The 26425-nt window shown below is 41.1% G+C and overlaps 1 protein-coding gene across 2 annotated transcripts in view; it reads left to right on the top strand.

The window, feature by feature from the left end:
* Positions 1 to 358: 358 nt before the first annotated feature.
* LOC147109329 (guanine nucleotide-binding protein G(I)/G(S)/G(O) subunit gamma-2) overlaps positions 359 to 26425 on the top strand; it is a 139468-nt gene continuing 113401 nt past the window's right edge. Inside the window, exon 1 of one of the 2 annotated variants that reach the window (XM_086003178.1) lies at positions 359 to 713. The gene's annotated coding sequence lies outside the window, so the exon portion shown is untranslated. The remainder of the gene's footprint in view (positions 714 to 26425) is intronic. The other variant, XM_086003177.1, reaches the window with a different exon arrangement.

Below are 26425 nucleotides of genomic sequence, written 5' to 3' on the forward strand. Positions count from 1 at the left end.
AGGAAATCAGTCATTCACAGTTGCTATGGCAGCACTGGGGAAGTCCATTTTATTACAGTCCACTGTGTCTCTCACAGGAACATTGCAAAAAAAACCTGGAATAATAGAACTAGATTGGGTGCAAATGAACAGTATTGTACAATAACTCTGGTTTTTAACATGGGCAGCCTTTGTTGGTGCTGCGGTTCAGGTAGCCTTGATCAGGGAACACCCCTTCACCAGAGCAGCTGGGAGGAATATACAAGTCACACAGAAGTTTCTGTTGGTGGGGGAAGGGGAATGAAGCCCTCAGAATGTTTTTATTTTTGTTTGATATTTCAGTATAAGATTAAATTCCCTGATTACTTCAACTGGTGCTTCATGAGAAGCTCAGAGAGCAGCTAGAGCATTGCTCGTAAAGTATTGTGGGATCTCTGCAGAAGAGCAAACAATAATCTACTGAGAGCAAAAGTAGTGAGGAAGGGAGCACCAGGCACACAGAGAGAAGGGCTGAATGAGAAAGATAGAGGAGGGGAAGTTACAGCATGTAGAAAGAGGAGGAAGTGGGAAATCTGCTGCTTCCTGTAGACAGAATGATGATTGAAGACAAAGCTGGGTGTGGACTCGTCTCTCAGGGCTGCTGCTTACACAGCTGCTAAGCTTGGATTCTCCTGCATATTTAACCTATTTTAAGAAGACTAGAGTGAATATCTGCCTTCAGTTCACTGCACAAGGTAAATGTTGCCTATTTCCTTCCCTGTTTTTAATGTTACACTGAAGAATTTTATTGATTAATGTATTTTTTTGGCAAAACACGCTTGGTTTGCAATTAGTGCTGTCATATGAGTAAAGATGTTAAAGATGTGTGTCTATTATTCAATGTACCGATATTATCAACAACTGTGAAACAACTGTTATTGATTATGTTTGTGATTGGTGTTAGGAAAAGGCAGTGCTTTTAATCTGAAAGCTTGGAGAAAATAAACGTGTAGCTGTTAGCAAGGAGAGGGCTAGCTCTTCACTGTGAAAATAAACGTGTAGCTGTTAGCAAGGAGAGGGCTAGCTCTTCACTGTGAAAGGAGGATAGAATGCTTTAATTGTAATTCATTTATTGAGGTTGGGAATTTGCACTACATCACTAAATTCTGCTTTTTAAATTTTGTATAAAAGAACACACAGCAACAGTCAGTAACGAGCTATGTTCTTCCGAGAACCACATAAACCACGTAGTAGCCTGTATGGATTTTGCTGTATAAATGTATTTTCATATTCAAATCCCTGTTGTAGATAAATGTCTGTATTTATAAAATCATTCTCTAAACCAATAAAGACAAAATACCAGAACAGTGGAATGCTACATAGAGTAAAAACACATTTTTAATATTGAAATTACTTTTGAAAGCTGTTGAGAACAGTACAAAAACAACAAACAACCCAGTGATTTTAAAAAATAATATCAGCGTATCTGCATGGAGCAGTCCATCAGACAGAAAAAGGCGTTGATTTGGTTGCCGGTAATAGCATTTAATTAGTAACTATGAATGCTATTTTTGAATACTGTGATATCACGTGACTTATTTACAGTGTACTCCTCCATTTTATTGAAGAAAATGTAGACTCTTCAAAATTCAGATTAACTCAGACTGGTTCATAGCTGCATACTACATTGATATCTTTTGAATTCTAAAGGAATGTATCCTGTAACATGTTAACTTGACATTGAAGAACGAGTAGTTCTGATGTGAAATATTGGTCAAATAATGGGTTCTGATTAATTGACTGGATAGCCACATCCAAACTGTCCAATGAGATGAGTGTATTTTTACATACTTACTGGTGAGTTCTGTTGAGCTGATGTGTGTAATAGATGGTGTACTACCCAAACATCCGAAAAAATAAATAGCAAATATTGTGAACAAACTAGTATAAAAATAATCTCTGCTTTAGTTATCCACCAATTGGTTTTTATTGTTGTGTAATTTGAGACTCATTTATTCAATCAGTTTCGTATTCAGGCTTAATGTGCACAGGGGAATGTAACTGTTACACAAATCAGAATCATTTGGGAAATTATATATACACACAGCAGTGTCTGAAAGTTCACAGCTCGATGGGGTTTCCATTGACCCCTCCCAACCAGAGAAAGAGATGCTCTGCTGTCTACCACAGCAACAGACACTTCAGAGTCAAATTTCAGTTTTAGCCTGTACATTCCCTGCCATCAGTCTGTTACATGGAAACATTAGTGGAATCCAATAGGCAGTTGATTTTAATAACATTTAAATCAGTCAGTAAGTTTTGCCTACTGTCAATAGTTGTTTTACTGATGTTTAGAACTGTTAACTGGATTAGATTACTGACCATCAACACTAGGCATTGATTTAATCCTTTATGTCATATTGTTTGACTGAATTATGAATCCATTAATTAAACTGTGGAGCTTCTTTCATTGTCACAAGGAGGCTCAATCTGATGCAGATACCAATACAAAAAGTCTACAGCAATGGCCTCCCATTGTCCAACAATAGGTCATTTTGCATTGATAAATAGATCAACACCAGGTGTTTGAGTTGCATTATAAATGATCACAACAGTCCATTTATAGAAGTATAAATGTTGCCTTTAGATTGGATGATGTGAAGAGATCAGCACAGCACAAACTGGTACCACCATTACTCATTCTTTTATTTCCATTCTCAACTACACTACAGTATTTGTTCAGAATCAGAGTTGTAGACATTGAAGAACAAGGTGAATATTAGAATATGGTACCATGTTGTAACAGTTTAGTATTATGTCAAATGTAGTCCATTATATTTTCTGATTGCAAAACAAACGTGCTTAAAATAAAGACGAGCTCAGTGACCCCAAAAAGGTCTTTTTACCTGAATAAAGAAATTACTGTGGCACAAATAGACATTTTGTAATGGCAATAAAAGACACTGCAATAGTTCTTGGGTAACTAGGGACAGTGTTACAGAATATAAGGCTGAAAATGAGCAGTTCTAAGTGAGATGGGCCCTGCAAATAGCAATAATCGAATATTTTATTGCATTAAAACTGTCTGACTTTTTGACGGAAAAATGTCATGGTTAATGTGGTATTTTGTGATTCGTAGCATTACTAATCTATCAAAATAGAAAATAATGATTATAGTATCAGAAAAAAATGATAGTGTGTGTATCCTTCCATTACTGTTGTTCCACTTGAAGGTTGATAAGGCCTAAAGGGACTCCAAGGTATGTCAGTACCCAGACATTGTTTGGGTCTTGTGGGATGGTAAAATTTTAAAAATCTGAGCCCTGACCCCAACCTGTCTCCAATCCTCCCACTTCCAGTTTTAATGAAGCTGGGACGCGAGGCGGGTTGGCAATTTAAATATTATAATGAAGCTGTGTGCCTCATATTTAACTACCATTTAAAATTTAACCCTGGCCGGCCGAGTTTTCTGGGTCTCAGGAAACCCGGCGGCTAAAGGGAGGTGAGGACTGCTAGATCCAGGAGATAAGTGCTTTTCCACTTACACGCTAGATTCAGTTTACCTACTTTACTCAACCCCCGCGATCGGACACCCCCGTTCCTTCCGATCTCCCCCACCGACCCTTCTGATCTCCCCCACGAGGTCTTCGATCCCCCCCGACTCTTCTGATCTCCCCCCGAGGCCTCCGATGACTCCCTCCCTCCTCTCCGTTCCCGACTGACACCTGGTGCCGAAGGCCTACCTGCCCGACAGCCAGCCAGTCCCTCAATCTGGCTGGCTGTGACCGGGAAACTAAGCCATAAAATGCTAATCAGGTCCTGACATTAAATTCTCAAAAGCAGCCCCCCAGCTTCTTCCCCACCTCTGAGTTAATATACAGCCAGTGTGTATATATGTCTGAAGTTGAACTATATGCAAATCACTGTTCTGGAGGCTGAAAATATTGGGGGGGCTGGGGTGAATATTGAGGGGAACCGGACATCGCGGGGGGTGGGATGGACATCATGGAGGATCAGTCATCGTGGGGAGGCCGGATAATTGCGTGGGGGGGATTTGGACATCATGAGGGTGGGGGGTGACTCGGACATCGTGGGGGGGTTTGGCCGATCGTGGTGTGGGGGCTGGGGGTCGGATAATTGTGGGGGTCCAATCACGTGGAGGTAAGCTTGTTGAGCCTGGGGGAAACACCCTTGCTTCTCCTGGCCCACAGGCAATGCAATAAAGGCACTTACCTCATGGATCCGGCCATTCTCACCTTTTAACTGCCAGGAATCCTGGCCTCCATGTGTTAAAATAAAACTTCAGTTAAAATGATTTTCTCTATAGCCCAAACATTTTGTCTCCACTTACATGTTTCCTGGTGATGGCCTTGCTGAGCTCTTGGTTACAGTCTTTAAATGATTGAAGCTGGTACGGTGAAACCAAGAAATCTTCAAGCTTTTGGATTCTAGAGCCTTCATTTTGCAATGGTAATAAGGGATGTGGACAATTATTGTGACTGGCTTAAATGTTAGGTTTGAAAAAGCACAATCACTCTTTCAGGGAGTTTTCAGATAAGCTCAGTTCCAGGAACAGCCAGGAATAGCCTACTTTGAAAATTCCATTTTGAAGTCACTAGCGTGGTACTGGAGAGCTAACTTTTGAGATGTATGATTTAGTGGAATGGTGTTCATTTTTAATACACTTTTAAAAACATGTATTCAAGGAGACGAGACATGAATTACATCAGTGTAATTGGACATACCTAGGGTTCTTGTGGGTGAAGATTACATAGAGACAATTGCTGGAAAGTCTGAATTCGCCCATCAATGATCACTGGGCTGCTAGCATCAGCGAAACTGCACCTCAGTGTGAGTCATTGTCTTTAGAAGAGGGGAAAAACCCAGAAAGAGAAGAAATCCAAGGGTTGTGCCACACAGTAAAATTATATATCAGAGCAGGCTGGTCCAACGGTAGTCTAGTGCGAGGTCTCTTGCAAAACTGATGATGTCATAATAAGTCATTGCTAATTACTTATCTGGGAATGCCATAATGAAGATTCTTTATTACTAAACTAGTGCAAAATGTACTGCAGAAATATGCTGTTTCCCACATTCTGCATAATCCTTCTAATTGGAGATATTGGGAGTAATTTTAACTTTGTGTGATAATGTAAAATGGGCAATATCGGATCTGCCGCCCATTTCCATTTCAATTGGGAGAGATGTATAATGGGTGGCTGACCCAATGTTGCCCATTTTACACTATTGCACAAAGTCAAAATGACCCCCAATCAGTTTAATGGGGAATGGTCACTACTGAAATGCTGTTAGGTAAGCTTTACAAACATACCTGATGCACTGATGTAACCCCATTCTTAACCTTTGACGTAAGCACCTGTTTCATCGGGAGGTCTTTATGCTGACATGTAGTGTAGCTAGAAAGTTTCTAAATTTGGGAATGCTTTTTAAAAATGAATGAAGCAAAGACAGGAAAAGGGATTGAGATTTCCTCTTCCAGTGAATAACAGTGCTAATAAATGGACTTACTAACATGTTAATCTGTCTGAATTAGATACACAGAGGTAGTGCCAAACTCCAAATTCCTCTGAAAGTTTCTTGTTATTCACCTCATGATGTTTTCCAGTGAAGCGGTTCAACAGGTGACCTCTTTCAAGCCCTCAGTGAAGGTCGTTGTTCGGCAGGCTACAAGAAGGTACGCAAGAGCTGCCTGTGGTGACTTGTCTTCTGATTTACTTTCCCTCCCTGTTGGGAAGTACAAATCCCTGTCAGTATGGAAGTCATTAAGAGCTTGTCATCTGTGGAATCACATGGGTACTGGATCAGCAACACAACACTTTACTACATCTTATACATTTCTAATAAGATTATGAATTCAGAAGAAGAAAGTCCAGCTTCTGGTTAGTCTTTACTCGAATAACGTTCTTGGCAAGTGCCAAAGAGAAAGATTGGCAAGCAGATTACTTCTCTCACTGACACGCACCATTAACCAGCATGCTTCTTTTTCTGAGCCTGGCAGTACCACCCTACCAACAGGTGCAGGTCCTATCTCCCCTTGAACCATGCCATTTTTTAACAGTACACCTTCTCAGAACCTCAGCAGTAGCTTGCTATCACTGTTGATTGAAAGTGGGGAAATGCCAGGTGTCAGTCAAATCCCTATTCATTATTGCCAGTATAAGTAAAATTAGAGTTGAAGATGAGGGGCGCAGAAATGTCAGGCAAAAGTTTTGTCCTAAAATATAATGAGATTTTTAAAGGTTTTATTTAGGTTCATTGTTAAATGTATATTTTTGTCAGATCACAGTTGCTCAATAGAAATAGCTGATTACCTTTGACACATCATGGTTTTGGGTAGGGGGTAAGATAATTGGTTGTCTGGAAAATTTAGGCCCATTTCAGATGGAACATGCATTATCATTTAGGAAGACACTGTGCAGGATGGGCATGAGCCAGTTGGTGAGTGGGATGTAGAAGAAAATATGGCAGTCACGACTGACTTAAGATTTTTTCAAATTTTCTTTTTGCCTTGTGGTGCAACACTTTGCAGGAAACAATTTTGTTTTTATTTAAGTGGTAAAGTTTCTGGAATATATACAGTAACTGATTAATTTATTTGTATTGGGCACCTATGAAATCCGTGGCTGCGTGAGGTCCCTGAATCAGGGGTGGGGGCTTAGCCCATCTGTAAATGCTGCAGCAGGAAATCACTGAAAATCAAACACTAAAAATAAGAAATCCAGTGTACTTCCCGTTTGCCATTAGTCTGCTGTTCTTTGTTATATTCCAGGGTCCCAGACATCCCAGGAACACATCATTCTGCACTTGTGATAGATTTGAAGAGTGATACATTGGTCTCTGGAGTACAGCACTGTAGCATCATTGGGCTCGATTTTACTAACAGAGGCGGGTTGAGGGCGGACTCGCTGCTCGGCAGCTTTCCGACCCGCTCCCGGCTGCCGCCTCCCATCAGTTACTATTTTGAACATAAGAAATAGGAGCAGGAGTAGGCCATTCAGCCCTTCGAGCCTGCTCCGCCATTCAATGAGATCATGGCTGATCTTCTGCCTCAACTCCATTCACCGGCCCTATCGCCATATCCCTTAATGCCCTTACTAGTCAGAAATCTATCGACTTCAATTTTGAGTATACCCAATGACTGAGCCTCCACAGTCCTCTGGGGTAGAGAATTCCAAAGATTCACCACCCTCTGTGTGAAGAAATTTCTTCTCATCTCAGTCCTGAATGGCCTACCCTTTATCCTGAGGCCGTGGCCCCTGGTTCTAGACTCCCCAGCCGTGAAACATTCTCCCAGCATCCACCCTATCAAGCCTTATAATAATTTTGTATGCTTCAATTAGATCCCCTCTCATTCTTCTGAAATCAAGCGAATACAGGCCTAGTTTACTCAATCTCTTCTCATACAACAGTCCTGCCATCCCAGGAATCAATCTCGTGAACCTTTGTTGCACTCCCTCTATGGCAAGTATATCCTTCTTTAGGTAAGGAGACCAAAATTGTACACAGTGCTCCAGGAATGGTCTCACCAAGACCCTATACAATTGAAGTAAGACTTCTTTACACCTGTACTCAAACCCTCTTGTAATGAAGGCCAGCATACCATTTGCCTTCCTAATGGCTTGCTGCACATTCACTTTCAGTGACTCATGTACAAGGCACCCAGGTCCCTTTGAGCATCTGCATTCCCCAATCTTTCACCATTTAGGAAATACTCTGCCTTTCTGTTTCTTCTACCAAAGTGGATAACTTCATATTTATCCACATTATATTCCATCTGCCATGTTCTCGCCCACTCACTGAGCCTGTCGAGATCCCCTTGAAGCGTCTTCACATCCGCTTCGCAACTGACACTGCCACCTAGCTTTGTATCATCAGCAAATTTGGAAATGTTACATTTAGTCCCCTCATCCAAATCATTGATATAGATTGTGAATAGCTGGGGCCCAAGCACCGATCCTTGCGGTACCCCACTAGTCACAGCCTGCCATCCTGAAAAAGACCCGTTTATCCCTACTCTTTTTTTTTTGTCTGTTAACCAATTCTCAATCCATGCTAGTATATTACCCCCAATTCCATGTGCCCTAATTTTGTTCACCAACCTCTTGTGTGGGACCTTATTGAAGGCCTTCTGGAAATCCAAATACACCACATTTACCGGTTCCCCTTTGTCTACTCCACTAGTTACATCCCCAAAGAACGCCAATAGGTTTGTTAAACAGGATTTACCTTTCATAAATCCATGTTGACTCTGCCCAATCTTACTATTAGTTTCTAAGTGCCCAGCTATTGCATCCTTTATAATAGATTCCAACATTTTCCCAACTACTGATGTGAGGCTAACAGGTCTGTAGTTCTCTGTTTTCTCTCTCCCTCCTCTTAAATAGCGGTTTGGTTTGATTGGCCTCATTATGGCCGACGTGTGAGTCCCTCCAGGCAATTGCTTGGAGGCTGTCAGTTTCTCGTGTCTGATGTCGTGTTGTTGGAATGAAAATTTAAAGGGGCCATGTCCCCTTTGGGAAAAATGTCAATGGGATGGATTGGTGCTGTATTATATAGAAAGGGGAGTTGATAGTGTCTGTTCTGAACAAAATTTAACAAATGAAATTGCCGGTCATATGAAATTGCCGGCCCAGAAAGATATTTATGATTTTTTAATATATCAATTTATTATCTGTCTATGAAATGAAAAAGATGCCAGATTTGTTCCAATCATTGACTTAGTAATATTAATGCTTTTTTCTTTTAAAGTTGCTGGCTGCTGCAGGAACGGCAGCCCCAATAACTAAGGCTGTACCCAGGTTCAATGAGGTCTCTCTCCATGCTCTTGTTGAGGGAGTTAGAGGACGTCAGAAACATAGTCAGGATCTCCTCTTCCCTGGAAATGGAAGGAGGAGGCCTCCTCAGCAAACCAAGGCAGCTTGGTTTGTGTGCAGACACACATGGGTTCAGTGTGGAAAAAGGTTTAATGATCTGCTGAGATCACCTAAAGTGTGGCCTCTGTGTTCTGGGAAATGGAAGTTCAAGAGTGAGGGCTCAGGGCGAATTCCATTTAGAATGTTGGTGGTGACACTGAGCGCAAACCACCATTTATTGGACAGATGATGCCTGGGGTTTTGAGAATGTCGGCTTTATATTCATCTCCATGTGCCAGCCACCTGTGGTTGAAGCGTAAGCTTGCGCGAATCTGGCATGGATGAGTTCATCCCTTGCCTGACGGCCAGCAATGTGTTCGCCTACTGCTGGATTGGCCACATCCGGCCCCGCAAGGCGTTGCTCCCCATCCTCCTCCTCCTCGTCCTCTTCATCTTCCTCCAAGGAGGCTGTGTGCTGAGCCACTTGTTCATCCGGCAGCACTAAGCCGCGATGCTCTTCCTCCGAATCTGACGACCGGGATGAGAGGATGTAAATGGTTCCCATCCCGTTGTTATAGATTTCAGTTGAGGCAAGATGCTTGCACGCACACTCAAAGTGGCCTGAAATTATTCCCAATCAGTTCAAACAGCAGATGTGTGTCAGCTTGACCTGTCACAAAGTCAGTAGATTTGCAAAATCTTATCCCAAACCTCCAACAACAAAGTTGTTGCATTTGAATGCCAGACATGTTACAGGAGCGCTTTTAAAGTTCTGCACCAATAATGACTACAGATCATGTTCTCCACCGACTCGTCTCCTTGCAGCTAGACTGTTTCTGACAAGACGGGAAACAGGAGCCAGAGGCGCGAAAATGGGAAACCTCTATCAAAATAGGATTATCAAGGTAATTAACAGGCTCTTAACTGTCTTAACTACCCGTCCCACCGGTTGGAGTCGGGTCAGTTTGGGAGCAGCTGAACAGACACTCATGAAAATTGCGTAGGGCGGGATGGAGGCGGGTTGGGCGTCTGAAGCCATTTTTTCCGATTTTAGCAGCTGACACGCCTCCAAACCCACCTCCTCAGAGCTGTTAAAATCGAGCCCACTGTGTCCAGCTTTATGATAGCTACAAGTGCAAAATAGTAACATGCATTTTTCCTTTAATGTGACAGAGACATTATCATAATATGAATAGATTGCCATTATATTGTACTTTTGTGGTTTATTGAAACATCAGAGGACCTCTTCCCTGGCAACCAAAAGAAATGAAGCACCACAAAAATCAGTGATAAAGCTAAGAGTTCTCATGTGTTCATCTGAACAGAGAACATCATGACTAATTAGCATAAGGAACAAAAGGTGACAAAACAGATAGTAAGATCTACAAAAAGGGAGTTATGAAAAGAAACTTGCAATAGATATCAAAATCAACACAATTTTTTTTTTACATATATATTTTAGGAGAAAGAGGGTTGTCAGGAGCAATGTTGGTCCCTTGAAAACTGATAGCGGTGATATTGTCAATGAAAATAAGGAAATGGTGGACATATTGCATAATTACTTTAGCGTCAGCATTTACAGTATAGGAAGACGATAGGATGTCGATCATCCGAAGGAAACTAATATTGAATCAGGGACAGGGACTTGCCAAAATTAACGTAAGCAAAATAACAGTAATGAAGAAAATAATGGCACTAAAGAGTGACAAATCCCCAGGGCCAGATGATTTCAATCCCAGGGTTTTAAAGGAAGTATGTGAAAACATTGCAGATGCCCTAACTATAATCTTGCAAAGTTCTCTTGATTTGGGAACCTTTCCTTTAGATTGGAAAATTGCGCATGTCACTCTACTATTAAGAAAGGTGAGCGAGGGAAACCAAGGAATTATAGACCAGTTAGCCTAACATCTGTTGTCAGGAAATTACTGGAGTCTATAATTAAGGGTAGAGTGACTGAACATCTTGAAAATTTTCAGTTGATCAGAGAGAGCCAGCATTGATTTGTAAAGTGTAGGTCATGCCTGATGAACCTGATAGAATTTTTTGAAGAGGTGACTAAAGTAGTGGACAGGGGAATGTCTGTGGATGTTATTTATATGGATTTCCAGAAGGCATTTGATAAAGTCCCTCATAAGAGCCTGTTAGCTAAAGTTGAAGCTCATGGAATTGAAGGCAAATTATTGAGCTGGTTAGGAAATTGGCTGAGTGGCAGGAGGCAGAGAGTAGGGATAATGGGCAGGTAATCCAATTGGCAGGATGTGACTAGTGGTGTCCTGCAATGATCTGTGTTGGGGCCTCAACTATTCACCATATTTATTAATGACTTAGATGATGGGATAGAAAGCCATATATCCAAGTTTGCCAATGATACAGAGATAGGTGGCATTGTAAGCAGTGTAGATAGAAGCATAAAATTACGAAGAGATATTAATAGATTAAGCAAATGGGCAAAACTGTGGCAAATGAATTTCATTGTAGGCAAATCTGAGGTCATCCACTTTGGACCTAAAAAGGATAGAGCAGAGTACTTTCTAAATGGTGGAAAGCTAGAAACAGTGGAGTTACAAAGAGACTTGGGGGTCCATGTACATAGATCATTAAAATGTCATGGACAGGTACAGAAAATAATTAAAAGGCTAATGGAATGCTGGCCTTTATATGTAGAGGACTAGAATACAAGGGGGTAGAAGTTATGCTGCACCTGGTTAGACCACACCTGGAGTACTGTGAGCAGTTCTGGGCACCACACCTTAGGAAGGATATATTGGCCCTGGAGGGAATGCACTGTAGATTTACCAGAATGATACCCGGACTCCAAGGGTTAAATTATGAGGAGAGACTACACAAATTAGGGTTGCATTCCCTGGAATTTAAAAGGTTAAGGGGTGATTTGATCAAAGTTATCAAGACATTAAGGGGAACTGATTGGGTAGATAGAGAGAAACTATTCCACTGGTTGGGGAGTCTAGGAATAGGGGGCATAGTCTAAAAATTAGAGTCAGATCTTTCAGGGGTGAAATTAGGAAACACTTCTACACACAAAGGGTGGTAGAAGTTTTGAACTCTCTTCCGCAAATGGCAATTGATGCTGGGTCAATTGTTCATTTTAAAACTGAGACTAATAGATTTTTGTTAACCAAAGGTATTAAGGGATATGGGGCAAAGGCAGGTATATGGAGTTAGGTCACAGATGGACTACTCCTGTTCCTATGTTCCTACATTCCTATACAAGTAACAGAAACTCTGCATTCTTTTAGTTTTGGCAGCTTTCTGGATTAGGCTGTACCCATTTATACAGGAAACTACTGAGTCTTTTTATAGTAGTGTCTCATTGAGAGTCCTGCAGTGTTTAAATTTTCAGGAGGATGGCAAATTCTAAAATGTAATACTGGTCCTTTCTTAACATGGACATCCTTAGTCTAAACAGATCATTCAAATACAAATGAAGAAACTGTCTCACCTCAGTTCAATAAATAAGTTGGTCTAGCACTGCTGATAAAGTCCCATCATACCCTGGTCAGAAAGATTAACTTTTACAATTCATGCATCACCTCAATCCTACAGCAATCTATTACAGTCAAAACAAAATGCTTACAACAACATTTTAAGTATATAATTGAGTCCGATTATTGTGTTTAATTAGTACTTAATTAGCCAACCATAGCATGTATTAGATGAATGGGGAACTCCTTATAATAATCAGTACCCCAGTGAATATTCTTCACAGGTGCTTACCTATTCCTACTTTAAATAGCTAAAAATAATCATCACACAATTCCCTAATGTTGCTACAAACAGCCTTCAGCAGTTGGAAAGTTTTTTATTTTCACAACAAATGACAAAGCAGTGTTTACAATCCATTGTGGTAAAGCACAATTATGATATTATTAAAATGTAAGGTTTTGGGAGCTTTTCATTTCATGAGTGTCATGTCATTTCATGCTTTTACAGAAAACCTGCCCCCTTTTCACGTGACAAATTTCTTTGCAAAATTTGCTCTTCCTGTCATGTCATTTAAAAAATACACACAGCAAAACTCAGCGGCCAGAATGTTAGGCGTTAGTGACAACGGGGAAGGACGATAAGCATTCAAACAGCAAAACCTGAAAAGGAAAGCTCATCAGCTGCAAAAACAAAATTGAAAGACTGTATTTATGCGTGTTATACTTTTTGTGGAAGTGGCTGGAAGTGTGATACTGACTGAAAATTACTCAAATTTCACCAGCCCAGTTTGTGAAATCAGAGTCCCGCAGTTGTATTGCAGCCTTGTAACACACTCCCTCATCTAAACAGGGGGAAAAAACAATCATTCTCTGCAATATATTGGGAATGGTAGACAGCTCCTCTGAGTTTAAATTCTGTGAGCTAGGTTGTGAAATTATTGTTATCGTACGGTTTTGAACACACAGATGCATTGCATCATGGCTTCATGATGGGCGTGTTTTAGTTGTCCATTATACCTAAGCAGATTTTGATCATATTGCACATTATTGGATCCTGTACTGAACGATTTACTTAACAACCTGAAACATAGCCAAATAATTGAAAATGAGGCAAATATGATGTAAACTTGAGGAAATTTATTGATGTGAAATTAACATATTCATTACTCATTCTTTAAATCACATGATGGTGTCTGTCTTAAAGTCACTACAGACTGCATGTAGATTCACTTATGTTTATTAGCTGCAGTACAGCGACTTCCGGTTAGTGATAATAATGGGGGGGGGGGGGGGGTTCAACCAGTACAGTGGTTTTCTCCGAAACACAAGATGAACTCATTTACACCAAGATTCTTATAAAGGAAGTCTGCCAGTTTTTGCAGTTACTGCTGTTGCAACCTGTTTCAGATTGTGATCATTCATTTGCTGCACATTTGGAGAGAACTGGACACTTGGAGCTTACCAGAATGGCAGCCAAGTAATAAAGAAGTACACTTGCATCTGCTGTAAAAGTCGGATAGCCAGGTGGTGAAGGATAGAATACTAGAGCCTAGTCTTCAGTCGCTTACAAGTCTTTATTTACAGAGACACACATTACATACCGTGCACCCCCAAGCTAAGCTCCCCCACTTCCCGAGCCTGCTCCCATATATATGAACACAAGAGAGTCCCCCATTAATACCTACCACCTGAATACTGATTGATATACACCACCTGAATACAAGTAACACCTGCATATCGTATGTAAAAGACTGTCAGAATGCACAGAATTGTCAGTAAAAAGTGACATTACTGCACTCTACATAAAATGAATTGGGTCTGAAAAGAATTAAATCTGGGGGAGGGGTGGAAAGTGGCAATAAGTGTCATACTAAGATATGATGATTGAAAGGAACAAATAGGAACATAGGATGTACAGAACTGGAAAGAACCATTCAGAGCATCTGACCAGTCCCAAAGTTAGAAAAATACAATATTCTTATCCCTACCACCTCTCCAGAAAAATACAACATTCACCAAGAAATTATGCAGCTCCCTCTTGAATTTGCTGACATTATTCCCTTTCACTGCCTCCCTGGGAAGCCTGGTCTTCACATTCACCACCTTCTGTGTGAAGTAGTTAAATCAAATTTATCTGTTCACCTTCCTTCTTCTGACCTGCAGTCTGTGCCCCTTGGTGACAGAATTTGTGGGTGTGTCAGTTCATTTATTTGGGTTCCGTTCACCTGCACTCTTTAGAATTTTAAATACTTCATTAAGGTCTCCCTCCCTGAGCCAATTTTTTCCAGTGCAAGGATTACCAGTTTCCATAGTCTCTTCATGTATCTCAAGAATAAACAGGTCTTTTTCCAAGTGGAAGGCAGTGACTAGTGGGGAACCACAGGGATCAGTGTTAGGACCCCAGTTATTCACAATATATATTAATGATCTAGACGAGGGAACTAGATGTAATATCTCCAAGTTTGCAGATGACACAAAGCTGGGTGGGCGTGTGTGCTGTGAGGAGGATGCAGAGAAACTCCAGTACGATTTGGACTGGTTTGGCGATTGGGCAGATGCATGGCAGATGCAGTATAATGTGGATAAATGTGAGGTTATCCACTTTGGTGGCAAAAACAGGAAGGCAGATTATTATCTGAACGGCAATAGATTGGGAAATGGGGAAGTGCAACGAGACCTGGGTGTCCTTGTGCACCAGTTGCTGAAGGTAAGCATGCAGATGTAGCAGGCGGTTAAGAAGGCAAATGGTATGCTGGCCTTCATAGCAAGAGGATTCGAGTACAGGAGCAAGGATGTCTTGCTGCAGTTGTACAGGGCCTTGGTGAGACCACACCTTGAGTATTGTGTGCAGTTTTGGTCGCGTTATCTGAGGAAGGATGTTCTTGCCATGGAGGGAGTGCAGCGAAGATTTACCAGACTGATACCTGGGATGGCAGGAATGACGTATGAAGAGAGATTGGGTCGATTAGGCTTATATTCGCTAGAGTTTAGAAGAATGAGAGGGGATCTCATTGAAACTTATAAAATTCTAACAGGACTAGACAGACTAGATGCAGGAAGGATGTTCCCGATGGCGGGGGAGTCCAGAACCAGAGGTCACAGTCTAAGGATAAGGGGTAAGCCATTTAGGACTGAGTTGAGGAGGAATTTCTTCACCCAGAGAGTGGTGAACCTGTGGAATTCTCTACCACAGAAGGCAGTTGAGGCCAATTCATTAAATATATTCAAGAAGGAGTTAGATTTATTTCTTAAGGCTAAGGCGATCAAGGGATATGGGGAGAAAGCAGGGACAGGGTACTGAATTTGGATGATCAGCCATGATTGCATTGAATGATGAAGCAGGCTCGAGGGGCCGAATGGCCTACTCCTGCTCCTATATTCTATGTTTCTATGTTTCTATAAGTGCCTAATCGCCAGTATCAGTTTACTTGTGTTCTTTCTAAAGGATGTCTCCATTCTAATACTCTGACCAGAATTGTGCACAGTGCTACAGGGGACCGACTGGTGTGCAATTGGTATTCAATCCCTTTGTCTCTTTACCCTAAGATCCTGTTTGCCTTCTTTACCTCAGTCGCACACTGTGCTGATGGTTTCAGTGGATCCCTTTCCTGTGTTGAGTTGTGCAGTCTACTTCCATTCATTTTAGATTTCCATTGTTTATTCCCCTTCCCCAGTCTTATCACCTTTTATTTGTCCACATTGAGTAATATCTGCTATTTGTTACCCTAATCAATCCAAATCTTCATGTATTTAGTTCAGTTGTTCTCTGCTATTTGGAGTCCCCTCAAATGTTATATTGTCAGCAAACCTACACAGCTTAGTTTTTGTCTCTAGTTCCAAATCATTTAAATAAAGTGTAAGTAATATGGTGCCAACACTGACCTATGAGGCACCCTACTAATCACTTTCTGCAGTCTGGTGCAGCTCCATCCTATTGCTTTTGATTATTCTTCATTCATTTTATTTTTCCATTTGAAAAATATCAATTTCAGATGTTGTGCACTGTAAGGTGAGGGATGTCAGTACTGTGGAATGGAATAATTTCCTGTTTTTCTTCCCACTAGAATCACCATCAAACCCTCCCAGGTCAAATATAACCTGGTTCACATGAAATATTAAGCTATATGTAGACCTGTCAATATACCTCAGATGGACAGCTACTACACAAATTCACCCACAAACCCTCATTGGGATGAAATTCCTCTCTCTCTCTCTGTGCCATAGGGGTTACAAGTGAAATGATTTGGGGGCATTTTTGCTCAGTTCCTTCTTTGGGATAAGACATAGGCATACATGAGTCATGGCTGGTTTCAAATCAAGGTCCTAGGATTGAAAGGACAGTGCTCTAACCCCATTCCTCACTATTTCTCCATTTTATTAACAATCAATTATTATTCTCTGTTGGTTATTGAAACCAGGTTGGCTATAGTTGTCACAAGACCATGCCAGCAAGACCTCTCCTCTGCCACACTGCCAGCTCCCACAGATTTCTGCCCATTGTCACTCTTCCATTCACGTCTTCTTGTGCTCAGTTACCACCTGCGTTTTGGCATACCACATGGTCTCTCCCCAGCTAGGACCCATTCTGTATGCCCTGAAGATACCCATCTTTAGTCATGCAGTACACATGTACTACCAATTACAATCCCCTTGCTGTAACAGACACTTACTACGTGAAGGCCACTTCTTCTCCCTTCAGTGTTGGTCAGACTATCCTCCCAGCTGATACCCAACAGCTCCCTACCATAGAATGTTCCAAACACTTTCAGGCTCTACTTCTGTGCCTTCATCAGGGTTCAGCTCACAGCAGCACCAGAAGTGTCATTTGGTCTCGCATACCTTTTCTTTCACATGTCATGATCTGAACCACTCGGCTCTAGAGTGGTTTCTATATTCTGTCAAAACAACTCTTGTCAATAGGTATCCCAAGGGGTTTCTCTTAGTCATTTTAAACATAATCCCTTTCACCATGGTTAAACATGAAGTCACAAGCATTACAAATCCATAGAATCTATCCCCATGATGCAGGAGTGCAGAACCAAGGAGACAGATCTCCTACTGTATTACAGGACATGATTGTGGGCTTTCCTGCCCAATAACTAGGTTTGATTTTATTGACAGAACTGTTTTTCAAAAAATGAATTCTCAATTTCGCCAACTTGCGTGAATCATACACCTGAATAATGCAGTGTCTCTCGTTCAGGCTGTCAACTTCATCTAAAAACGTGCAGCTGGAGTCATACACCCGCTCTAAGGGCAGGTTAAAACTTGCAATTTACAATGTGTGAGCTATAATGACCTGTGCTTCTGGTTTTGTCTCTTGGCACAGTGTTGTCAGAGAACTCTTACTAAAGTGCAATGGTGGGTGTGACATTTTTCTGCTATGCCAAATTAAGCAACACCCAGCAGTACAATTAAGGCATTGTTCTTCCAAATATGGGTTATGTCTGCAGAGAGCATTTCCAGCTACACAACACAGGGTGAAGTACTGGCAGTTACAGGTCTGTCACTTGACACGGTTAGTGTGAGATCAATTTGAGGTGATTAGTTAAGGATATTACACAAGAAGTGTACTGACACATTTTTTTAAGCTGTGTAAAGTGCAATTTTTTTCTATAGACTGCTGGTATACAAAAATAAGCCGAACAACAGAACTGTATTTATTGAATTAAAATAATTAGCAGCTAGTATGGTCATGCACAAGGATCCTTGTCATGGGAAATCTATAATGATCAACGTATGCAATACTTGGCCCCAGCTTGGGAGATACAAAGGTAACAGTGGACTTTCAAGTCTGCTACCATCATTTACATTAATGGTCTTCCAGTCCTGAGGGTAGGGACTCACTGGTACATTTCTACATACAATAGCAGTCCTTTAAAACTCTCCAAATTAGATATTGTTTATATATGATAAAGGACAGTGAGTGCTGTAAGGTATTCAACCATGTGGGCCATTATGAAAAAGCATAATACGCAGGAGTCACTGGATAGGAATTAGGAGCTGCACTCCAGGTCATATTCCCCTCCTTAGCTCAGGGGTGTTGATCCAATTATTGTGTCCCTAAAATTAACATTCTGAATCTCTTACTTTATTTATTCTAGCTTTCATTCTGATCGTATACAAATCTGCAGGTAAAGGGAAAGTGCTGAGATGTGGTAAAAGGAAAGGTAACATGGAATGTGTACTCAATGTATCCACACTGCTGGGATCAAAGCAGGAGCGAGGCCTTGCAAAGGTCACTAAAATCATTAGCTCAGTGTTGTTAGGTTGTAAAGAAAGCAAAACAAGTTGTTAGGATGCATAGCAGCAACATCAACTTTCATTTAATATAGATAAATGTCCCAAGGCACTCAACAGAGGCATAACCAAAAAAATGGATGCCAAGCCAAAGAACTATTAGGAGAGGTGACCAAAGTCTTGGTCAAAGAGGTGGGCTTTGAGGAGGAGTGGGAGAGGTGGAGAGGTTTATGGAGGGAATGCCAGTGTGTAAAGCCTAGATAGATAAAGACATGGCCACCTAAGGTGGGGCAACAGGAGGTAGGATGCACAAGAGGCCAGAGTCAGAGGAACAGATAGTTAATAGGGAGTTGTAGGTTGGAGGAGGTTACAAAGAAGGGGTGGGCATGGTCATGAAAGTGTTTAAACACGGGGATGATCATTTTAAATTTGAGGCACTGGGGGACGGGGAGCCATTGTAGGTCAGCGAGACTAGGGGCGATAGGTGAGAAGGACTTGGTGTGGGATAGGATATGGGCGGCAGAATTTAGGATTAGCTGAAGTTTACGGAGGGTGGAGGATGGGCAGTCGGCCAGGAGAGCATTGGAATAGTCGAGTCTGAGGGTGAGAAAGGCATGGATGAGGATTTCAGTAGCAGGTGGGCTGAGGTAGAGAGGGAGTTGAACGATGTTACAGAAGTTGGCGATCTTTGTGATGGAGAGGATCTGGGGTCAAAAGCTCAGCTTGGGGTCAACCGCAGTGCCAAGGTTGTTAACAGTCTGGTTTAGCCTGAGACAATGGCCAGAGAGGGAAATGAATCTGTGGCAAAGGTACAGAGTTTATGGCGGGGGCCAAAGGCAATGGCTTCGGTCTTTGCAATGTCTTGCTGAATGAAATTGTGGCTCATCCAAGATTGGATGTTGAACTAGCAGTTCTGACAACACAGACGCAGTGAAAGGGTCAAGGGAAGTGGTGGCGAGGAAGAGCTGCGTGTCACGACTATACCTCTGAAAATTGACCCCATGTCTGTGGATGATGTCACAAGAGGCAGCATGTAGATGGGGAGGGGGCCAAGGATAGATCCTTGGGGGAAGGGTATAATGTAAAAATCAGAGATGAGTTTGAAACTATATTTTTAGGCTTTGAGACCACATATGGGGTATGGTGTCTGATTTTGGTCCCCCTACTTCAAAAGGGATACAATTTTATTGGAGAGTGTTCAGCGGAGGGCTACACGACTAATATCAGAACTTAGAGGATGAGCAATTGTGCTCCCTTGGCCTTTACTCCCTTGAGAAAATAAGCCAAAGGGGAACGTTGAAAGAGGTTTATAAGATTATGAAGGGTTTAATAACTTGACAACTGATATATTTTTCTGCCATATGTAGAATTTCAGAATCAGGGACACATTTTAAATATGTGGAAAATTAAAGAGACAATTCAGACAAACCTCCTTTATTAAAAGAGAATTGACATATGAAACTAACTGTAGGAACAAAGTGTAGGTGTTGAACAGAAAACTTTAAGGGGTTTCGAAGAGGAAATTGACAAGTTACTGACAGCTGAAAGGTTTAATGGTTATTAAATTTATAAATTATATATAGAGATATCTTACAGAAAAAAATGAATAATTGCACGGGCAGGCTAGATAGACAGATGATTTTTTTCTTGTTGAAATATGTTACTATGTTACATATCTCCAACTGATATACAGCAGAAGGCTTCAATAAATGCAACTTGGTTTACTAATGATGGGCAACTTCTAGATTTCACTTAGGCTTGTTTTTGGATTCATTTCAAATTATACTGGTTTGAATTGAATGATTTTCAATTCACTAGATTCTTGACAGCCCCAGAACATCCGATGTCCTTTCTGAATGAATTAATGACTTCAGGTTCCACAACAACAGTAGTGCACTTGATCTGCTTAGTATGATCAACCCTAGAACCACTCAATTGAACAATATGAACCGATGAACAGCACAAATCAAATCAGACAATTAATAAAAACAGACATCAAAATTATTAAATCAACAGAAAATGGCAATAAAGGATGTTTAGAATGAATTATAATTCTATGTAACTGATTATAAAATGATTACTTGATGGAGGAAACTCTCTTAGGAACATAGGAACAGGAATAAGCCAGTCAGCCCTCGAGCCTGTTCCGCCACTCAATGAGATCATGGCTGATCTGTATCTTAACTCCATCCACCCGCCTTGGCTCCATATCCTTTTATACATTTGTCTAGTAAAAATTTATTGATCTCATGTGTAAAATGATTAATTGAGCTAGCATCAATTGCTTTTTATGGGAGAGAGTTCCACACTTCTATCATCCTTTGCATGAAGAAGTGTTTCCTAACTTCTCTCCTGAATGGCCCGGCTCTGATTTTAAGATTATGTCCCCTTGTCCTAGACTCCCCCATGAGTTTCTCTCTATTTACCCTATCAGTTCCTTTCAAAATCCTAAAACCCTCAATCAAATCACCCCTTAACCTTCTATATTCCAGGGAATACAAGCCTAGTTTATGTAATCTCTCCTCATAATCTAACCCTTGGAGCCCTGGTAACATTTTGTTGAATCTGCACTGCACTCCTTCCAAGGCCAATATATCCTTTCTAAGGTGTGGTGCCCAGAACTGTACACAGGACTCCAGATGATGTCTAACCAGGGCTTTGTATAGCTGTAGCAAAACTTCCCCCCCTTTATATTCTAGCCCTCTAGTTATAAAGGCTAACATTCCATGAGTGTTTTTGATTATTTTTTGCACCTGACTACAAAATGCATTATTGTATTACAGAAAATGTAGAAATGTAGCAGCTTATTCAATAACCTATATTTATTGTATTATATATTATTTAGATTATATTAAAGGGAATTCACTGCTGATTCGGAGCAGGAATAGTAATCACTCAATTCTGTAATGGCTCAGTGTAATTGCAAGTCATGTTGGTGTCACTTACAAGAGACGCGATTACATGAAGTGAATTACATCCTCTTGAATGTTGAACAGATCTCAAAAAACTCTGTCTTACAACTTCACAGAGATGTCAATGACCTTTTGATTTAAAGTAAAAATATTTTTATAAGACTTAAGTTTGTAATTTGCTGTAATGAATGACCAAAGCAGCCAGCTGCTTATTTAAAGGATGCTTAGCAGGTGTCACAAGGAGAGCTAATGTGGAATGAATGTCTCAGCATTACATTTGCTTTGCTAACCGTAAAACCTAAATGTTCCAACCTTACTGAATTAAGGCTGACACCTTTTATCAAGTCCAAAGCTGAGCAGGAGCAGGATAGCAACTTCAGTTTCTCTTTGCTGATGTTAAAAATTCTTGACAACCACAAGAATCTAAGTGGTAGGATCTCCATGGGTATTTTCCCAATCTCCCGAAGATCAATGGAAACCAGTGGAGAAATGGCAAAAATATGAGAGAAATAAAAGCTATATCCGAGACTCAGAGGATGTGTGAATGGTTACAACAGAATAGCAGTATATATCTTTTGTTTCTCTAATTTCTCTCATGATTGTCTTCTTTTATCTTATACCAAATACTGATGTAATACTATGTAATACCTTGATTACTTCTGTAATTTAATTGCATCCTATCCTCCGCCTAATTACTTTACAGACTTTTTTTCTTTTCTTTTGTATGTGGCCATTTTCTTCTCCCCGTTCCCTTTTCCCTGGCTCTGTTCCTCCTTATAAGCTGTTTATCTGTAACATCTTCCGGTTTTGACGAAGGGTCATAGACCTGAAACGTGAACCTAACCTTCTACCTTTCTCCACTTATGCTGCCTGACCAGCTGACTGTTACCAGCATTTTCTGTCTTCATTTAAGATTTCTAACATCTGCAGTATTTTGCTTTCTGTTTCTGGTTCTGAGGTACTGGTTTATGTCAAATTAACTCAGCAGTACCACAAATGATGTTCCACAGTGGACCGAAAGTCCTTGAAGGCCTTTTTAAATTTATTGTTGAATATCTATTATGTGATATGATGGGATAAATATAATCTTAGATTTATCTTCCCTTTAAGTAGTTAATTATCCCTGGCTTTAGATATTGCTGACATTTATAAGTGGTGGAAGTAATTTCAACTGTAGAATTCTGCATTGAATATGTAGTGCTGCTAATTGTTACACACAACCAAATAGATAGAATAATTTTAATTATAAAATTCCACCCAGTATTTTTCTGTGTAGTTCATGCCCACAAATAAAAGAATGGCTCCTCTCCTCTCTAATGTGATACAGCAGATCCACCGCAAGTGCAAGCATGCCATTTTCATCATTTATATGCAAGTTCAATATGCAAAATTTACAAAATGCATTAGGGATTAAAAATACCAGATCACAAATATGATAAAATGGCAGCTGAGCACTGTGTGGCTGTGAATACCGCAGAAAATTGTTAAGACACAACTTTGCAAAATAAAGAATCTCACCAGCAAGATGCTGTAGCAGAGCACAGGGTAATTAGATAATGCTTGATCGCTACTGAACTGAATTAGTTACTCTATTATATATTGGCCCGGATTGCACGGTCATAAGTGCTCCGCAAGTTCCGGGTTTCTGCATGCTCTCCGTATGCGCGAAAACCCAGGACATGCGATCTGTCAAGTTTCAGCTTGACAGGTCATCCACATGCGCAGGAAATGGACATTTGCTGGCGGAGACTGTCCAGCGAATGCCCACTAAGCACTTACGCCTGGTAAAAGCAGGTGTAAGGCCTTCTTTTATCAGCGTAAGGGTGAAAATAAATATTAAAATAAATGTTTTAAATCACTTAAACATTCAAAAATCTTTAAAATTAGTTTAGGTTATTTTTGTCCCCTTTAAAAATGTTTACATTTATTTTTCAAAAAATTTAATTTTTGTTTTAAATGTTTAATTCAATTGTATTTGTATTCATTTTAAACATGTGGTGATTTATTTTTAATTAGGTTGTGTGAAAGAGTGCTTTTTATTTCATATTATGCTTGTGGGGATTCCGTACGTAAATGGAATCCCCATAAGCATAATGGGAATCCCCCTTTTTGATTGGTTGGGTTGGCCCACGTGATCCCAGGGAGGCTTGCAAACCGCATGCGCCCCGGGATAGGTGGGCCTTTACGCAGGCGTACGCCTGCAGGCCCAGGACCACAAGAGTCCGAAGATACGGCGGCACCAGGTAGGCGCCTACTTTTCTTGCGGATTGGAGGCATTTGCCCGAGGGAAACTACTGACCGCAATTTCAGGTCCAATGTGATAAGTTGGACTCTTGTTATTTTCTATTCACCAACAAATCTCCCTTGACATTGCTCAATGGTAGTCCAAAATGTGGAGCACCGTTGTGATGTTTAGCTGCTAATCTGTCTGCCCTGTCTCTTTAAGACCACTGCTCACGTACTCCCTGTGGGGAATCCAGGTAATTTCAGCTGACTGCACCTAAAGCCAGTTAAAGTCAGTAAATTGTGTGTAAACCTCAGGCTCCAGGTCAATGACTGTTCTTTTTTGAAAGATCGTTTTGCATCTGTAAAAAAGTGTGATGTCTGGAGTGTGATGGACACATGTTAGAAGTAAGACTTTATATATTGATGTCACAGTGCCAATTCTTCTTCTTATCGTGTCCACGGACAGTCTATACATAGCCCAGCCAGAACTGGACACATTTTTGCGCCTTGTTGTTGAATTCGGCAAGATCTGCAACAGTGCAGGGTTCCTCTAACGATGGGCATTGCAGGAGATGTTGCATAGTCTGTGCCTCAGTTCCACATTCACAAGTTGTCGGACTGGTTGAATATCCCCATTTGCTTAGTGACACCTTTGAGCAACCTACACCAGTCCTAAGTCTGTTAAGGCACTTCCAGGTTGCCCAGTTGCAATTAGCTCCTGGGGGAAGGCTTTCATCAAATAAAATTTCCACCGCTGGGGGTTGTTCAAGACTGGCGAGCCGGTCTTTCCACAAGGTGATGCGGGCTTCAGATGAGGTTGACTGTAATGGAACAACACTGTTCATGAAGCGCTTTCTTGACTTTAGGCGGCTGGGTGTAGGTGTATGACAATGCAGAGGGTGTCTCTCATCTTATGTTTGACGGAGTCGTTCTTTCTTGCTGGCTACCGTTCTTCTTATATCAGGGGGAGCGATACCCGCCAGGATATATAGGCTGTTGGTGTTTGTTGGTTTTAAGCAACCTGCGATAAATCGGCAGCTTGCATTCAGAACGGCATCCATCTTCTTGGCATGAGTAGACCTTTCCCATGCAGGGCAGGCGTATTCGGCAGTGGAATAGCAAAGAGCAAGTCCACTGGTTCGCAATGTTTTCGGGCTTGTTCCCCATCTTGTGTTAGTGAGCTTATTCAGGATGTTGTTTCGTACGCTCACTTTTGCCTTTGTCTTCTCGATATGGTTCTTGAAGGTGAGGCATCGGTCAAGGGTGACTCCTAAGTAGATAGGGTGCTCACAATGCGTCAGTGTTGCTCCACACCAGGTTACTTTCAGCTGGCGTTTGGCTTCACGGTTTCTGAGGTGGAATGCACAAACTTGCGTCTTTGATGGGTTTGCGCGAAGGTGGTTTTCTTCATAGTAGGATTTTAGTCCCTCCAAGGCCTCAGAAAGCATTTTCTCCATGGTGTTAAAATCAGAGCTTTGGGCAGTGACACATAAATCATCAGCATATATAAAACGGCGTGTAACACCGTCTATAGGTTGGTCATTCGTGTAGATGTTGTACAGCAGCGGTGCAAGCACGCTTCCCTGAGGAAGACCATTCTTCTGAATACGCCACCTGCTGCGCTTCCCACCTAGTTTAACATAGAACCGGCGATTCTGAAGCATGCTTTCTAACAGCTCTGTTAAGTGAATCTCTTTTGTCATCTCTAGAATCTTGCAGAGGAGACGTCTATGGTTCACTGTATCGTATGCTGCTGACAGGTCTACAAAAACAGCACCTGTTACCATCCATTGCTCAAAACCATCTTCGATGTGTTGTGTGAGGTTGAGCAGTTGGCTTGTTGTTGATTTGCCGGGGCGGAAACCTGCTTGCTCTGGAATGATCTTCTCATCTACAGTTGGTGCTATCCTATTGAGTATCAGGCGTTCAAACAGCTTATAGGTGTGGCAAAGCAGTGAAATTGGCCGAAAACTCTTAGGATCTGAGGGATCTTTTCCAGGCTTTAATAGTGCTATTACATGTGCCTTCTGCCAGATATTAGTGCCAGTGTGACACCCTAATTGTGAGCTCACACAGTCACATTCTTGGTTGTCTATCTGCTGTGTCAGTACACGTAATTTACAGAATGATGAAATTCCACCCAGTTGATGCATCAGCCATGCACAGGTAACTTGGTACAGCATAGGCCTTTGCAGTTGGTGAAAAATATCAGACAGAAATATCAGAGTTAAGAATAGCTGATATCATGATGTAATTTGTGATATGAAAATCATTGCAAAGCTATTTTAAGCAAGCACAGATAAACATGTGATTGAAATTAATTTCTGTGACTTGGGCTCAGTAACGTACAGTATATTGAATTAGTGCGTGAAACTAGCGCAATTGTAAAATCGTGCAGTAAGTTGTTAATTAGATGGAGGGCTGTAGTTTCTATCCTTAAATAGTGGTGCTTATTTGTTGAATAGAAATGGTCTGCTCTTTAATTAAATGTCTGTCAGTGAAGGTTGTGAAGACCCTGCTGGGGCAAGATTCTAATTAGTTGCAGAAACCTGTATGTGGTTCATGTCATTCAGTTCTTTTGTTATTTATTTTTACTTAAGTGACTGTCAGATAGAATATTTGTCACATTTCGTAACCACTGCCAACGTTAAGCACTTGCACATGAAGTATAGGACAGTTTAGAAGCAGAATAATATCCATCTACTCTATCCCAGCAACACGCTTATTGCCAATTGTGGAAGACCATCTGCTGCTTATGTTTCCATGTCCCACA

The sequence above is a fragment of the Somniosus microcephalus genome, chromosome 12 (genome assembly GCF_052327205.1).
Source record: "Somniosus microcephalus isolate GS21.2 chromosome 12, FLI_Smic_1.0, whole genome shotgun sequence".
NCBI lineage: Eukaryota > Metazoa > Chordata > Chondrichthyes > Squaliformes > Somniosidae > Somniosus > Somniosus microcephalus.